This window comes from Acinonyx jubatus, chromosome C1 (assembly GCF_027475565.1).
Source record: "Acinonyx jubatus isolate Ajub_Pintada_27869175 chromosome C1, VMU_Ajub_asm_v1.0, whole genome shotgun sequence".
NCBI classification, from domain to species: domain Eukaryota; kingdom Metazoa; phylum Chordata; class Mammalia; order Carnivora; family Felidae; genus Acinonyx; species Acinonyx jubatus.
In genome coordinates, this window is record NC_069381.1 from 26,523,125 (window position 1) to 26,540,041 (window position 16,917).

General features: G+C 40.3%; 1 protein-coding gene across 7 annotated transcripts in view; it reads right to left on the reverse strand.

Annotated features, from left to right (window-relative positions):
- ZMYM6 (zinc finger MYM-type containing 6) overlaps positions 1–16,917 on the reverse strand; it is a 60,463-nt gene that overhangs the window by 41,044 nt on the left and 2,502 nt on the right. For 3 of the 7 annotated variants that reach the window (XM_053211153.1, XM_027059714.2, XM_027059709.2), the window contains exons 2-3: positions 11,805–11,907; positions 4,601–4,754 (exon numbers count right to left, since the gene is read on the reverse strand). The gene's annotated coding sequence lies outside the window, so the exon portion shown is untranslated. Of the gene's footprint in view, positions 1–17; positions 212–4,600; positions 4,755–11,804; positions 11,908–16,917 lie in introns of those variants that run through there. The other 4 variants (XM_053211158.1, XM_053211177.1, XM_027059711.2 and 1 more) reach the window with 2 other exon arrangements.

Consider the following 16,917-nt stretch of genomic DNA (forward strand, 5'->3'; position numbering starts at 1 on the left):
CCACCCGCCGCGCTCACCTTCTGGCCACCTCCCGGCTCCCGGGGAGTACCGGGGTGGGTAAGGCCGCCTAGGACCCAACGGCTTGCGCCCAAAGACCAGGATGATTTCCTCTTACTGAAATTCTTCCGCCTGATCCATCACAACGCAACACCCAGCCAACCGTGCGTGCGCAGCCCTGGTCTCCGCCCCCCCAGCCCCGTTTCCCGTCATGCCCCGGACCTGAGCCGAGTGGGTCTTCCCAGGATTCCCCTTTGCTCAATTATGGTTGACTTCTTAAAGAGACCAAGACCCAAGCGTGAGAAGGTAGAAGTAAGAGTTTGGGGCAGGAAGTTGGGGGCATTAGAAACCCTGCACTATTCTTTAATGCCGGTTTCCAGAAAGATGGCCTGTTAAGAGAATATAAAAATAAATAATGGCTGACATTTATTAAGCCAAGTGCTTGCTAAACACTTATACGGCATCATTCCACTTAATCCTCACCACACCTGCAAGAGGTACAAATTTTTATCTGGGAGATGTAAGTGAATAGATTAATTAACTTGCTCGAAGCCAAGTGGTATTTTCCATTCAAAATTGTTTTTTGATTTGTGACTGCTGTATAGTATTCCATTTTATGAACATGCTACAATTTATCTACTATTTATGTACATTTGAGATGTTTCCAGTTCTTGGTTATTAGGAATGTTGCTGCTGTGAACATTCCTGTCTTTTGTTGCAAGTTTACTAGGTTTATGCCTAGCAGTGAACTTGCTTGTTACATACACATAAAACTTTAATGGAGAGTTACAGTTGCCCCACATCCTTGCCAATAGCTACTATTGTACATCTTTTTAATTTTAACCATTTTTGTGGGGGTATAGTGGTATCTCTTTGTGGTATTTTATTTTTATTATTATATTTTATTTTTAAATCATCTTTACACCCAATATAGGGCTCAAACTCACAAACCTGAGATCAAGAGTCACTGTCTCCACCAACTGAACCAGCCAGGAGCCCCTCATTGTAGTTTTAATTTGGATTTCTCAGCTTTCTAATGAGGTTGAGCCCTCTTTTGGATATCTGGATATCCTCTTTTATGAAGTGCCTGTTCAAGACTCTTACCCATTTTTGTATTGGATTGCATGCCATTTTATCATGGGTATATATTCTCAATGAGTCCTTTCTTGAAAATATGTATTGCAAATTATCTTCTCCCAGATATAATTAGTTAAGAGGAGGTCATATTGGCATAGGGTGGACCCTTAATCCAACATAATTTGTGTCCTTATAAGAAGAGGAGACATAGAGACAGACATTTGAGGAAAGAACAACAGGTGACAATTGAGGCAGAGACTGAAGTACTGCAGCTGCAAGCTGAGGAATGTCAAGGATTAAAGGTAAACACCAGAAGCTAGAAGAGACAAGGAAGGATTCTCCCATACAGATTTCAGAAGGAACAAGGCTCTGCTGATACCTTGATTTTGGACTTCAAGTCTCCAAACTGTAAGACAATAAATTTATGTTTGTAGCACTTTCTTACAGCAGGCCTGGAAACTAAGATATGGTTGAATCTTCCAACCTGTGAAAATAGTATACCTCCCCATTTATTTCTGTAATTTCTCCTAATAATATTTTATAGTTTTTAAGTATAGAGATCACACATCTTTTTTAGATTTATTCTAGACCTTTGATATTTTATGGTATTTTAAATGGTAAAATTTCATTTCTTAATTGTTTTTATTTCCAGTGTAAGTATAGAAATACAATTGTTTTTTGTATGTTGGTTTTGAAGCCAGCACCTTTGCTGAGTTCATTTATTAATTCTAATAGTTTATCCATATTTCAAATTTTTTTCTGTTTCTAACTATATAGAAAATAATGACAAATTTATTTCCTCCATTCTAAGCATATAATTTTTATCTCACTTTCTTGCCTTATGGAAATGGTAATATTGGACATCTGTCTCTTTTTCCTGCTATGTTGCTTTCAATATAAAGTCATTAAATATTAATTTTGCTTTAGAATTTTTGCATTTACCTGTGGGGCATTAAGTATGGCAAATTCTTTGAAACTTCTTTCATCAAGAGAGAGAGTCTGTGTCCCTGCCCCTTGTTTTGTAGTTGGCTTTGTGAATTATTTTGACTGACAAAATGTGACAGAAGTGATATCATGTGAATTCCCAAGTGTAGGTCTCAATATCTTTGCAGCTTCTGCTTTCACTTTCTTGGAACATTCTCACCACATGTCAACGTTAGATGGGTTAAACTACTGAATGATGAAAAATCATGTGCAGAGAGTAGCCCCATAGCCAGCACTAATGCCACATAATGTGAGTGGAACCACTTTAGATCCTCCAGGTTGATAGATGACTACAGCCGCATGAGTGAGCCCAGGCAAAATAAGCAAAAGGATTACCCAGCTAAGCCCAGATTTTTGATGATGATGATGATAATGTATTTATTTATCATGAATGAATAAATGGTTCTTATTATAAGCCAGTTAGTTTGGGGTGCTTTGTTATTTAGCAACAGGTAACTGTTACAGAATTGATATCTAGAAATGGAGTACTGCTATAATTAAAATCTAAAACATGACATTGACTTTGGGACCAGGCAGCCAGCAGAAGTCTGGAAAGACAGCAAGGAGTCTGTTAGTGGAGGCTGGAAGAGCAGTGAGGAAATTGTTATTGGAGGCTACAGAAACAGTAACCAGTGTAATGCAGCAGCAAAATGTTTTGCAGCACTGCCACCTGTAATAACATGGAAGATAGAAAATGTAGTTAGTGAACTTGTGGATCTGGTTAGGAGATTTCCAGGCAGAATATTAAAAGTGCCTATTGATTTATTTTAGTTACCTGTGATAAGATTTTGCAAAAGATAAGCTAAAAAAGGAACTTTTGTTTTCAAGCAGAAATTAGACAAAATATGAAGGGCCCAGGACAGTCTCTCCAGCTAACAAAATATCATCAAAATAAGAAACAACCTCAGAGAAGAAAAATCACATATAGGATATTGTAGGTAAATGTGGCCTCAAAGTCAAGATCAACTCAAGAGTGCCGCTGTAAGACAATGCCTCACAGACCCTCTCATCTAGACAGAAGGGCTTCTAAGAAACACAGGGCGTTGTCCAATAACAATCTGACACAACCAGAATAGAGTTTTGTCTCAGAAAAATGGATGTGATTTGGGGGGCACAGAGTGAATCCAGTAAGATCCACAAAGGTTTTTTTGTTTTGTTTTAGAGAAGAGAGAGAGCGAGAAGGGGAGAGGGGCAGAGGGAGAAGGAGAGGGAGAGAGAGACTCTTAAGCAGGCTACATGCTCAGTGAGGAACTCAACACAGGGCTCGATCCCACCACCCTGGGATCATGACCTGAGCCAAAATCAATAGTCAGAAACTCAACTGACTGAATCACCCAGGCACCCCAAGATTTTATTTTTAAGTAATCTCTACACCCTATGTGGGGCTTGAACTCACAACCCTGAGACCAAGAGTTGCAAGCTTCACTGACTGGGCCAGCCAGGCACCCCTCCTCTTCCTTTCTGAATAGGAGCATTCATTGGAGTCATTATGTTTCTGTATCATCAGGTGTATTGAGTATGTGGGCAGCAGGGAGCAGGGGGAACAGATAACTTGTCTTTTTAGTTCACAAAGTTGCACCTGAGCAGATGCACCCAGTGAACTAAAGGAGTTTCTTCTTCATAGACCTGATTTAGATGGTGAGATCATGGACTTTGATCCACTGCCATAATGGCTTGAGACTTTTGGTTGAGGATGTGAGTGTATTTTCGTTGGGAGGGGACATGAATTGTTATGTCCAGAAGGCAAACTGTGAGAGATTGTTTCCAAAGATGGCCACCAACAATTCCTCCTATCTCTGTATGTGTAATGAGGTTTCTCCTACCATGAGGTGGATTCAGTTTCCTTGCCACTTGAATCTAGCTGGCCTGTCAACTTATTTTGACCAATAAGTTGCAGAGGAGTGACAGTGTGAAGTTACAGGTGTAGGCATTAAGAGAACTGGCAGCTTCTGCCTTTGCCCTCTTGGAGCCACCAGCATGTAAACAGGTTTGGCCACCCTGCTAGAGAGACCAGGTACAGAAGGAGAGAAGTCCCTGAGCTTGCCTGCCAAGGTCCCAGGGATGTGGGTGAAGTTATCTTGGGCATTCCAGCCAAATTCCTAACTGAAAGCATCAACATCCTATGGGACAGAACTCCCCAGCTGAACCCAACCAATCACAGGACCATGAGATATAACAAATTGTTGCTTTAAGCCACAAAGTATGGGGGTGGTTTGCTACATAACAATGGATAACTGACACACTAAAACAGTTTACATCTTTTAGTTGGATGTTTATCAGGAATTCCTCTTAGTATGTATGTTCTGTTTCAAGAATCCTTACTGTATACTTCTATTTCAAGTTCCCATTTACATTATTGTGACCTGTTTAAAGTACAGATTTATTGTTTATGGCTCTTTCTTTTCTTCTCCCTTTCCTCTACCTTGAAAACTAGTTACAGTATTTTATTTTCCTCAGATACAGTTATGGATGATACATATTTTTGAATCACTACGTGTTAAAGAGTATATTTGTATAACAAAGAAACCCCAAAATGCAATACCTCAAATAAACTGAAGTTTATCTTTCTCTCACATCACTGTTAAAGGCATGTGTTCCAGGTCATTAGCAGTTGTGTTCCTACATCATCATTTATGAACATAGGATTCTCCCATCTTGTTTCTCCATCCTTGAAACTGGTTCACAGACACATCTTCCTGAGGGTGTGAAGGAGGCACACGTGGGTCTTATGTTGCTGGGCTCAGAAATGACACATAACACTCTGAGTACATACTCCTAGAGACTCTTGTGTCCACATAGCCATGTATAACTGCATTGAGGGGGGTAGGGGGGAGGTGCAAGGAGAGAATAGTGTCATGTTCCCAGCTACAATGATAACCCCACAGTAAAAACGACATATTTGTTACCAAATTAAAACAAAAGTCACTGGGAAGTGACAGGCAGCTCTCCAGTTCGTGAGTGTAGTGCAGACGTGTGAGTAATAAGTAAGAAAATCCTATGTGAAACATGAAAAAGAACATTTACTTACAAAGGAAAGAGAATTAGACCAGCTTTGGACTTCTCATCTGCAATACTATGACAGAAACTAAAATCTAGGAACGTTATACATGTCCAAGACATTTGTCATGGTCAATTAATGACATTTCTGGAAGTACTGGACAAGGTATGGTGTAGATTGCTAACTTTCCAGTAAATTTCAGTCTTCCCTTTCTTTATGATCAGTTCTATCCATCATAGGCAGACCAAGCCTTCTCCACCTCTCCCCTTCTCAGGACTGCCTGGCCAGTCCCAAGAGGAGGAAGCCCCATAGCTTACCTGGGCCTGGGGGTAGTGGAGGAAATGTGTATAAACGTGCGTCGATGAGTGTTTATTTAGTGATGAAGTTAGGTTTTAACATGCTTATCGGTGAAGAACATATGAAGATAGGGTGCCTGGGTGGCTCAATTGGTTAAGCTGCTGACTCTTGATCCCTCTCTTGAAATAAATAAACAAAAAAAAAAGAGTTAAAAAAAAGAATATATGAAGATAAACATTCATAGCAACATCTATATACAGGCAGGAGTTTATGTAAGTTGTATGTGATTTAAATTACTGTAAATACGGGTGTGCATGTATAAGAAAGCAATAGGAGTTGGGGTTCATTAGGCTGTGACATTATTCCAAGTGGCCTCCAGGCAACCTTGACCATGCCTAGACAGACAGGCAGCTTTTGGAGTGCTGTACCTCTCTGGGACCAGCCCTATGTCCTACCACGATCTCAAAGTTCAGAGATGGAAGGCCCTTTAGTGGTTATATGGTCTCAGCTTGTGCAGTGTTTGAATCCTTGCTGCAGCACTGCAAAGGCGATCTTCAGTCTCTGTTTGCACACCTTTCAAGACAGGGAGTTAACTCCCCCCTAGCAACTCCTTTCACAGTGGACAGCCCTGCCTTCAGGAAGGTTCTGATCATAAACCCTGGCTAGGCCCTAGGAAGGCATTCTCCTCCTCCCTCTTCTGTCCTCATTCCCACTTACATAATTCAGCTCCTGAGTACTTCCTTTCCTTTTCTCAATCACCATGACTAAAGCTATCAATTATTATTGAGCCAGAGCTGGTGCTAAGCACTAGAGACATAGAAATGGATGAGTTAAATTTTATCTTTTAAAAAAATGTTTATTTATTTTAAGAGGGAGAAAGAGCATGAGCAGGGGAGGAGCAGAGACAGAGGGTGAGAGAGAATCCCAAGCAGGCTCCGCACTATTAGTGCAGAGCCTGACACCAGGCTTGATCCCATGAACTGTGAGATCGTGACCTGAGCTAAAATCCAGAGTTGGATGCTTAGGGGTGCCTGGGTGGCTCAGTCGGTTAAGTGAGCAAATGAACACTCTCATGCTCTCTCTCTGTCTCCAAAAAAAAAAAAAAAAAAGGAATTAGGAGTGATTAACCAGGTCGAGGAGGAAGAGAGGTGGCTTTCAGGAAAGACTCCCTGGAGGAAGGAAGAAACATCTGAGCTGAATTAGAGGCAGAGTCAGGCTGAGGAAGCCTGCAGTCAGTGCTGCCTCCTCTAACACACACTCTCCAACTGTGTCCCTAGCTCCTCATTGTCTTTTCTCCTGTTAAGCCTGGAAATCCAGAGAGGAGAGAAACAGGCTTAGACATCTCCAAGGCTGGGGTCAGTATCTCACAGAGTTACAGGCAGAGCCAAGGTGGGAGGTGCCACCACGTGAATGCAGCAGCACGCCAAGTACCCTGTGAGGCCCAGCCCTGTGTCTGACTCCCCTCTGGGAGAGGCTCAGAAGGAGGGCACAGGCCCTCCAGCCCACACAGGGAGCTTTACAGGACAGTGTGCTAACCCGGGAGGCAGCCCTAAGCTCTGGGTTCTGGTGAGGGTCTACATCCCTGGACCAGAGAATAGGAAAGGCCATGGGCCTGGCCTGGCTGAGCAGCTCTTGCCCCAAGGGTCCCCGCCATGGGCTTAGGTTCCTAACTACTGCTCTCTGGCAGTTCTGGCAGGCATACGTGTGCCAGCACTCTGGAAGCCAGGGCACATCTTGGACTCTATGGTTACATCAGCTCAGCTCAACCCGTCAGAGATTCTCAGACTAGAGAAAGCTCTGGGGCATTAAGAAAGAAGAAAGAAAGGAAGCAAATGAATTCCTTCTGTACCAGGCACTACACAGGGTGCTTCACACAGATTAATCCTTTGATACTATAAATCTCAATTTTAGCATAGTCATAAGAAAAGACCGAACTGTTAACACTTATCTATGATAGGTAGACTATTAGAGGACTTTGTTTCAGTGTTTTATACAATAATACATTATCAGAAGTAAAATATCTTGGGGTGCCTGGGTGGCTCAGTCAATTAAGTGTCCGACATCAGCTCAGGTCATGATCTCACAGTTCATGGGTTTGAGCCCCGTGTTGGGCTCTGTGCTAACAGCTCAGAGCCTGGAGCCTGCTTCGGATTCTGTGTCTCCCTCTCTCTGCCCCTCCCCCGTGTGCGCTCTCTCTCTCTCTCTCTCCCTCTCTCTCTCTCAAAAATAAATAAAACGTTAAATATTTTTAAAAATAAAAAAAGAAAATATCTCTAGCAGCCAAAATATCTATTTTGATAGATAAGATATATATTTTATTTCCCACATTTTATACAAAGGGTCAGTCATTAACAGTGAAGTACTGACTTCTATTTGCTCTGTCGTTCTTTGTCAGTTGAGGTAGTGACTTGTCTAAATAGAGAGTTTGAAAGGACAAACTATGCAATTTGGGCTTTTCTTTCTACATGGAAGCAAGTTGTCAACAGGAAACTAGTTTTCCTTGGCTCTTCTCTGCCTTAAGTATCACAGGGGCAGGCCTGCCATGTGGGGAGTCTTTATCCTCCAACCTAGCCTTTTTCCCAGTAATGAAGGTGATGTGTACCTTTATTTACCATTTCCTAAGTCTTATTTCTCAATTCATTTAGAAGTTAGTGGGGAAGAGGAATGCTAATTGTTTGGCCCCCTTGAAACTCCCAAGAGTACACAGAAAGAATGCTGAATCAGGAGATACAAAGTCAAGTTAGTAATCCTAGACATGCCACTTATGAATTGTGCCCTAGAGCAAAACACTTACCATTTAAAACCTCGATTTTTTAGCTGATGAAGGAGTCTATGTTCTTTTTTTTTTTTTAAGTTTATTTATTTATTTTGAGAGAGAAAGTACAGGTCAGGGAAGGGCAGAGAGAGAGGGAAACAGAGAATCCCAAGCAGGCTCCGCACCTTCAGCGCAGAGCCCATCTATGTTCTGACTGGTTTTCTAATGTAGTTAATGTACAGTGTTATATTAGTTTCAGGTGTACAATATCGTGAGTCAACAGTTCCATGCTCATCAATTAAGTGTACTTCACCTCCTCTTCTTCTCCTTCTCCTTCCTCTTTTTGAGTAGGCTCCATGGGGTTTGAACTCACAACCCTAATATCAAGAGTCACATGCTTTACCGACTGAGCCAGCCAACCACCCCAGGTCTGGTTGTTTTAAGCCAAAAAGGGAAAATATGGTGGCCTTGAGAATGATGAGAAAATCTAAGAAAAGGTTTAGACAATGAACAGAACAGAATCCCAAAATCTGTCAGCAAGAATAGCTTGATCCAAGTCACTGATAATTGCTAAAATAAACTTTATGCCAAACAATTGGTCTTTTAGTCTGGGTAAGCTAATTGCTAAGATAAACTCCCAAATTACAGAGGTTCTACAATGTGAACATTTGTTTCTGTCTCACACAATAGTCCAACATGGGTACTCCTGTTCTAGTGGCTTTTCTGGGCAGCTGTCCTCCAGGCATTGTCTCAGGGACCCATAATCTTTACATTCTGTGGCTCTATCCTCTTCTATGTCTGTGGAGTCTTCTCCATTCAGCCAATGGTTGGGGAAAGAAAGGGCAAAGATCACATGAGGGAGGTTTATATAGGTCAGGTCTAGATGTTGGCCATTGTTTCTATGTTCCATTGTCCAGAAATCAAGTCACATGCCTGCACCCGACTGCAAGAAAAATGTAGTATATTTGTATGCCCAGGAGGATAAGAAAATGGGGTTTGATGAACATATGAAAGCCTCTCTCACAACATCCCTTGAACAAGATTCAAAGTTCTGAGAATGATCATCTGATTGGCATAGCTTAGGTCACTAAGCTACAGGCCAAATCAGGAAAGAAATACAGAAAGAATCAATCCCTTTCTATTCCACTGTGAGAGGAAGCAGACAAGGGAATTGTCTTTACTTGCAATGGAGAATTTTCCTAAAAGGGAGATCAGGATGCTTAGAAACAGGGGGAGAGTTGGATGCTAGACAGCCAAAAATGACAAATGTCCAGTATATCTGTAATCTGCCTATGTTACACAAGAAAGTCTCTAAAGGTTTTTTCAGCTTTAATTGTTCATGACTCAGATGCAATAACTAAAACATATGTAGATGTCCAAGTATTTCTGTTGAGAGCAACAGCCCTCCAATTCCTAAGGGCCTCCCTGACTCTCAGAAGGGCAAATAATTCATAGAACAAGATGATGCCTGTCAATACATGGGAAAGCATTAGTGCTCAATGGAACCATGTAGTCTAAGTAAAGTATGATTAAGTAACATAACATGTTAAAATGGAAAATAGCATTGCAACTTCACGACCTTGTTTGTTTTTTTTTCCAGGTTTGTCACTACTAAAAGACATAGCAGCTCTAATATTTTGACTCCACATTTACTCTCATGTATATCCCTAACACTTAAATTTGATCTTTAGTAGTTTTATCCACCAAAATTATCTGGAATTCATTGCAAAGTGGCTGATTATATGGGGCAGGGGAAAAATAGTATGACTTCAGAACATTCTCTTATGGCAAGAAAGGAGGGATGTTTCAAGGATGTCAGGGGCGGAGCTAAAAGGACAACACTTAGAGATGTACCCAGTGGTGAAGTTGTAATAATTAAATTTAAATTTAAATTTAAATAATTTAATATAAATAATTTAAAATGTCATAATTAGAGAAAGTTGGAATAAGTAAAATCTACAAAGGCTACGCATTCATACTAAGACTCAAATGGGAAAAGTAAACAAAAAAATAGCTTTAAGTAAACAAAAAAATTTTAATACAATAAAGGATGAATACAATATATGTTTAATGATTAGTAATGTGTATGTCTTTGCATGTACAGGTGTGGCTGCACGTATATTTTTTTCTTCTGTAAGAGGTATGTTGACTTAAATATATCCACATATAATTTACCTATATCTATGAGTTACATATGAACAAGCAGATAAAAATGAACCAAAAGGTAGGAGGAAGGAGCCATCAACACTAGTAATTTTGTAAAATTATCACGACCAGATATAAGGTGAGTCTGTCAATTATTCAGCACCACATTTACAAAAAGCAAGTAAAAATAGAGTTCAACAGATATTCTAAGAATGAGAAGGGTAAATCAATATTCTATCTTTCAGGAGATAAAACAACAAAATGGCTCTAGTAATTATAATAAGATACTGATAAGAAATACATAAGTTCCTAAGCAGATCAATGTCATATAATAGCAAGATGGCTATTCGTCATGCAAACCTTAGAGCTTACATAATTTCCAAAATAGACACTAAGTTTCAAAATTTAAAAACCATAAGGAAGACAGAGGATTATAAGTCCTATGGTATTTTAAAAGTTTTACTATTACAAAAGGGTTTTAAATAAATGGTCTTAATTACCTTGGACAACAAAACTAGGTCTTATGTCCCAACCAAGAAAGAATTAGTTGATATCACAGATCCTGGAACCTCAACTGATTTAAAATTATATTTCTTTTTCTATTTGATTTGGTAAAATTTCTGAAATCCCAGAAAATAATCAAAATGCTATTACTGAAACCTTAAGAAAATATGAAAGTAAATATAATCTTAAGAGATATAAAAGTGGTACAAAAATAATACAGTAATAGTCAACCCATGGCATTGAATATTCAATCCAGGCCTACCTAATTGATACAAGTGTAGTCGATTTTGTCATCTTTGTGTTTGTGCACAGTTTGCTGATATTTAACGCCTATGAGATATTCAAAAGTATCAACCATATTAAATTTGTAATTCCAGCTTAAATTGTTTCAGAGAATTAATCAAATGTGTATTCTGGTTTAGTGATCAAGAAAAACTATTTCAACATTTTATTTACTAGAAATAGGATTTTGGCAATTGGGCATTAAACAACAAACAAGCTGTGAGTATTCTCCAAGCAAAAAAGCCCCCTGGACATGAAAAATACTGAATCATAAGGCACAAAGTAGATAATGTGTTTTTACTAATACTCCTCAGGAAGAAGGGGAAGTAACAAATGGGAGACTTGAATAAGGGGTTGGTTGAAAGAATTTGGAAAATTGTGGCACATACACTTTCTGAGAGAGACACACAACCAAACAGATAATTAGCCTACAGTGTGGTGATTATTACAGAAGCGATACTTGGACCAAAGAAGAAAGAGAAGTTAACCAAACCTGTGCATCTATTACTTACCAGGCATAATAGAATACGATGAAATTGGCTAGATGTTTGTAACCAAGTATCATGGAAACCTCACATCAGTTCTAATTCCAAAGATTTTTCATAATGTGGGGAAACCAGATTAAGCCCAAAATGGCCCCATGGCTAGGATCTAGACATATTCTCCAGGCCTACCTAATTGATAGGACAGCCAAGAAGCCTGTTTTCTAAGGGACTTCTAAGAGAGAACTGATGTGAGAGGAAAAAATAAGCCATCGGGACAAACCTGGTGCAGTAATGAAGCCTCAGGGACAGTGGATAGGTGACTGGACAGAATACAGTGTCTGTCACTTGGATTTGATTCAGCCTCGGCTCAAATGGTGTCACGTCTAGGGAAAGGGAAAGACAGGGGAAGAATGAGGTCTCAAGAAGACACAAAAAAGAACAAAACTCAAAACTTGAAACATCAGTTTTTACAAAAATTTCTGACCAATATTAACCCTACTTCAGCACCCCCTCACACACACATTACAGTGCAACACAAAAGTGAAGAGAGATGGTCTCCTCACTTTATTATAGATATCAAAAGATCATATTGCCAGGGAAATGGTGATTACAAACAAATTAGAGGTCTCAAAAATTAGTTAAACAGCTTCCCCAGCTTCTGCCAAGGTTGTAAGTGATAGAGTTAGCATTTGGATCTGAAAATATGTGTGGATCCAATTCCTCCCCCCCCCCCCCGCCTTCATTTCAATGTGCTCCTCTGTGGTCTCCAGGCTGTGTTTATTTCTAATGATAACTACTTCACTTTGCAGCTCTCTAAATCGGAGGATGCTCAGTCTCCTATACCATCTGCCTTTGGATTTTTTTAAGGTTTTAAAGTAATCTTTACATTGAATATGGGGTTTAAACTCAGAACCCCGAGATCAAGAGTCTCATGCTCCACTGACTGAACCAGCCGGGCACCCTCCATCTGCCTTAGGATTTAAAGTTGGGTCTATATCCCCTATGCCCCCCTTTGCTACTCTTACGTAAAAATTCATGTTCCTTTAAAGCTCATTTCATCAGGCTTTGAGTACCCCTCCTTATTACTGGCATCTACTTATCTCCTAGTCACTCTTTAACATTCATTGAAGAATTTAGCTGCTGGCTCCGTTTTCCTCTTCTGCCACGATTTCACCTTTCCCATGGACACTTCTAATACCTTGGTCTCTCAGTTTGTTTAGCTTCTCAATTTCAGCAAACTTTTCCCCTTTCTACCTGCACCTCCCCACTCCAATGACACATCTTGAATCCTTTGCCTAAAATTGCTCCTCCTTGGAAATAATATATTCAGATATCCCACTTTCTGACCACACCCTATTTTTTCTCACTCAATTTCTCCCTCTAAAGCTACCCTTCTATTTTATAAAGACCTCTGGTTCCTCCATCAGTCTACTTTCATTCTATTTATTCACCTTTTGCTGTCTTCTCTTCCTTTTATGTTTTCTACTAGTCACTTGCCGATATCCTCCACTCTCTTCTATGGACCTTATCTCGTTTCTACCTGGAAAAACCCTAAATCAACTTCTCCATGCCCACACCTGTGCTGCTTATTATTGTTGATAAAAGTCATAGTCTACCAAACTGGCACAAATATAAATTCTCAGGGTTCTCAGCCTCAACTGGGCTGATGGTATGTCTAGAAATCCTCCCATGGCTCTTTTGTCAGTTTTCTCTTCCATTCTTCACAAAGACTATTCAGTTTCTCCTTTCTCTTCAAATCTCTGACCCAAAACTTCACTCACAGCAGGTGACATAACCTCTTATTCTCATAGAGAAAACACTATACAATCAAATAAGAACTTCCTCAGTTCCTGGCACAAAATGAACAGTTTTCTGCAATTAAACCTACCATTCTTTCTTTCCTCCAATTACAAAGGAGAGAGTGTCTCTCCAGCTACTACCTTATCTTTGTCACAGCCACATACCTCTTAGAAGAGCTGACTACACTCGTTTTCACTTCTTCCTATCACAGCCACTCCTCAATCCACTGCTATCTGGCTTCTGCCTTCCACAGAAACCACTCTTGGCAAATTCACTAATGACTTTGTTGCTAAATCCTATGGCTATTTATCAGTCCTTATTTCAGCAGTCAATGGCATTGCTGCTATTGACCTCATCCTCTCTTAAATCCTCTCTTCATGTGGCTTTGTGATACCATATTCTCCGAGTTTTCCTCATATGGCCTTAGCCATTTCTTCTTAGTTCCTTTCTTGTGTTCCTATAGCTACACTAATTTGTTAATTATCAGTGTTCCTTAAGGTTTCTGTCTTTGGCCTTTTCACCTCACTCTACCCACAATGAGTGCACTCTCAACCACCCACTTCTGTGGCTATAATCATCAACTCTGTATGGTAACTTGCAAAACTACAACTCTTTCTGAGATATTTCTTCTGAACTGTTTATCCAACTGCCTATTAAATATTTATCTTTAGGTATTTCATGGTGTTTCAGACTCAACATATCTAAAACTGAACTCATTATTTGCCCCGGTGCCCCACCCTTTCAACAGCTCCCCTCCCCCTCTTGTATTCCCTATCTCTTGGAATAATGCCACCACCCCCCTAGGATGTAACAGTGAGAAATAGAAACAAAGATATTCTGAAACAGGATACATTCACCCATCCATTCATCAAACAAACATGTATCAAGTGACTCCCTACCCAGTATTGTGTTAAGTACTAGGAGATGGGCTGAAAAGAGACAAAGACGTATAGTTTCAGAAACAGAGAAAGTGCATGTCAGGCAGAGATGCAGAGAAAGACCTACACAGAAAGTTTCATTTCGTGTGTTTGATAACCAGGGGAAAGTATATATATACTTCAAATAGTTGTCCTGAGACAGGATGTTACACTTAATTTGGGTGCTTTTTAAATTTTTTCTTCAACATAAAGAACCTTGATGAAGAGGGAAAAGGGCTGATTAAGGAGACAAACAGAATTGACTCATTCTTTTTTTTTTTTTTTTCAACGTTTATTTTATTTTTGGGACAGAGAGAGACAGAGCATGAACGGGGGAGGGTCAGAGAGAGAGGGAGACACAGAATCGGAAACAGGCTCCAGGCTCTGAGCCATCAGCCCAGAGCCTGACGCGGGGCTTGAACTCACGGACCGCGAGATCGTGACCTGGCTGAAGTCGGACGCTTAACCGACTGCGCCACCCAGGCGCCCCAGAATTGACTCATTCTTATTCTTGTTATTGGCAATTAGCTGTGTACTAACTATCTAGTTAAATCTCATTCTACGATTCTGCATCATTCTTTGAAATTTATGGAGCCTTTTTTTCCATTATAAAAGTGATACAGGCTATGGTGGGGGGGGGGAGGATATATAAGAAGCCTTTTGGATGGTATAGAATTCAAAGAATAAGGTTGTGGGATTAATTCTCATTCTTTCTGAACTCCTATTCTTGGACCCAAAGCAGAATACTTTTTTTTTTAAACATTTGTTTTTGAGAGAAAGACAGAAAGACAGAGAGACAGAGCACCAGTGGGGGAGGGGCAGAGAGAGAAGGAGACACAGAATTGGAAGCAGGCTCCAGGCTCTGAGCTGTCAGCACAGAGCCCAAAGCAGGGCTCGAACTTACGAGCTGTGAGATCATGACCTGAGCCGAAGTCAACCGACTGAGCCACCTAGGCACCCCAGAATACTCTTAATATCTAGGTGTTTTCCTAAGGGTTTGATTGCCACTGATTATCGATGAGATCCTGGGGAATTTTAGGACTATGGCTTGACTGCTGTTGGGCCTCTCTCTTCAGCTATTTATTCAAAAGAGGTAAGTCTGATGCTTCATCCAGAAGTAACAGCGATGATTTTTAGGGCATATTCAGGTATGGAGAAAATAATATTTATTTTCTTCCAAATCTGAAGCCTCACACTGCAACACTGGCAGAAAATTTAATCTCAGTCATTACTGGCATTCTCAAGAAGGGCACCAGAGGTCTGCATAGTTCCTAGGGTGGGCCCACCCCCCCCCCCCTTGAAGCATCAAGGAAGCTCTGCAACGATTGGCTCAGTAGTCCAGATTGGTTATTGGAGACAGCCACTGCCCCAATCTGCATGTTCTCCACAGGACAAGTGGCTTTGGCATGCGCATCTTCAGCAAGGATAAAACTCCTTATGTTCAGGGTCCAGTCGTCTCCCCACAGCGCTGTTAAAGAACATGGTACACGTTCTTCAAATCACACTATAGACCTTCACCCTCTTCCTAGCCTTCTGAAACCTTTTCTTCCTTGGTTTTCTCTAAGACACTTCCCTGTCTCCTACACACACACACACACACACACACACACACACATACACACTCATACATACACATACTCCCTGGATACTTTCATAATCTTTTCAGTCGGGTTGAATTTTATAAAACATAAGACAGCTCTTGACTTCCAACAGCTTCTGCGTTGGCTCCTACCAAAATCTCTCTGACAAAGATGCAAGGGAGGGAAAGTATACAATACAAATCAATGTCTCAGAAATTAGATAACTGCCTCGTGAACAAGCAATTTGCACACTCAATGGAAATCCTCACCTGGGACCAGGATTCAATCTTTCTTATAGTGTTTTCTTTTCTCAATCCTATTATCAGAAGCAGGGATGTGCACTAAGTGCTCCAGTTCTCCTGAAGCTGTTACACAAAACCTAGGGCTTATCTCTCATTGATATTTTTTACTTGCACGAGTCATTCATTTATGAGAAACAAGAGTCTACACATCTTATAGACCAATTGCTTTATCTTGCTTAGATAAACTTATGTTAACTTAGAAAATAAAAGACATTTGTTGACAGCAATTGCTCATGAGTACATTTAGTAGATAGGACTTTTGGCTGCAAGAGATAGAAAACCAAATCAAAGTAGGTTAAGTACAAAGAGAATCTACTGGCTTACATAATTTGTCCAAGAGTTGGACATCACAAATGGATGGACCAGGGAGGGAAGGTGTCAAAATTAGTATTATATGACTTAGACTGGAATCAGAGTCCTCCACCTCTCAGGTACTATGATTAGGTCAGTGATGGTCATTTGATGGTCACCACCTCACTGGGATTTTTTTTTCTCCCACCCTATCAAAAAACACGCTTCTGTATCCAGTGAAAATATCCTTCAGGAGTGGAGGTAAAATAAAGACATTATTAGAGAAGAAAAACAAAAAGAATTTCTTGGCAACAGTCCTGCTCTAAAAGAATTGCTAAAGGAAGTTCTTCAGACAGGGGAATGATACCTGAAGGAAATGGGAACATCAAGAATCAAAGAACAGAAGTGGTAAATATATGAGTAAACGTAATAGACTATTCTCCTCTGGAGTTGTTTTAAAAATATTTGTTGGTTGGGGTGCCTGGGTGGTTCAGTCAGTTAAG